Here is a 1,307-nt window from a genome sequence, read left to right as displayed (position 1 = left end):
AAGTGAATGGTGACCAGAACTTTGAAGCTCCAAAAATCACATAAGTCAGTATAAAAGTAATCCATACAACTCCAGTGGTTTAATCCATGTCTATTGGATTAAATCTATTGGATCTTAGCTAACCCATCGCTAAGTAAGGACTACAGCAGTTTCCATTTCGTAAAGCATGTAACTCACATGCTAATGGTAGTTGTAGTCCTTAATTAGCATCATGGTCGCATCGTGCATCTTTTAAAAACACAGAAGCTTCAAAATGAACATTTCATGTGTGACTGCATAATTTATGTTCCAGAATAAAATCTCTTGAAGTAGTTTTAACCCCAGGCCTCACTCATTAATGACAGTAAATTATCTAATCATGCAGTAACAAACTTTAAGTTAAAACCTAAATAAATAAATAAATGCACATTTTACTAAACTTCATCACTGAAAACATCACTAAACAGCCTCACGATTGGACACGGAGAGGCTGCATCACACTTTGAGTAGAATATTGCACTATTGAGCGAGAAGTGTTTGAAGAGGAGAGAGAAAGCGCAGATTGCATAAATGAAGTATGACATAAGGCAAAATATTTGCTATTTGTGCATGTAGAAATCTCTGATTGGGGTGTTGCATATGTTATCTGGCAACCCCCAAGCATATTAAAAGCTTATGGATGCGGGATAGGTCCCAAAGCCAGATAAATGAAAGATTGACCTGTAGACTCGGGACAGGTGTGATGGAAATACCTGCTGTTGAGGAAATGCTGAGAAGTGGGATGTCCTTTTCTTCATCCGTAGAAGTTGATGGAACCGCTAGAAAATAAATGAATAAATAAATAATATTCAGAATAAAAATTGAAAGATAAAATATACAGTCAGAACAACGTCTCATTTTGTTATGATGATGTTTTTTCTTAAAAAAAACAAAAAATGTAAATGTTAGTATATATATATAAAACAATTAAAATGCACTCACCACTTTTGTCATTTCCATAATACTCTAATTCTCTGTTTTCACTCATTTCACTTGTATAATTATTAAGTTTCACAAGTTTAAATCCTCAATATGAATGCGACTGATCTCTCAGCCCTTCTGAAACACATACAGCATCTATCCAGTGTTTCACTTTATATCTGCTTCTGGGAGGATCACGTTTCCTTTATTAATGGCTTCCATGCGTCAACTGGACATTGCGTTTACAAGAAATCACGTTTCAGAGAGAAAAAAAATGAAAAACTTGACTTGTGGGCATGGCTAAGCTCATGAATATTAATTAGGCCTTGTTTATACACAGATCATTACAAATAATCTTTCACTGTTTT

The sequence above is a fragment of the Xyrauchen texanus genome, chromosome 11 (assembly GCF_025860055.1).
Source record: "Xyrauchen texanus isolate HMW12.3.18 chromosome 11, RBS_HiC_50CHRs, whole genome shotgun sequence".
In the NCBI taxonomy this organism is placed as follows: Eukaryota; Metazoa; Chordata; class Actinopteri; order Cypriniformes; family Catostomidae; genus Xyrauchen; species Xyrauchen texanus.
Note: the sequence above shows the minus strand (reverse complement) of the source record.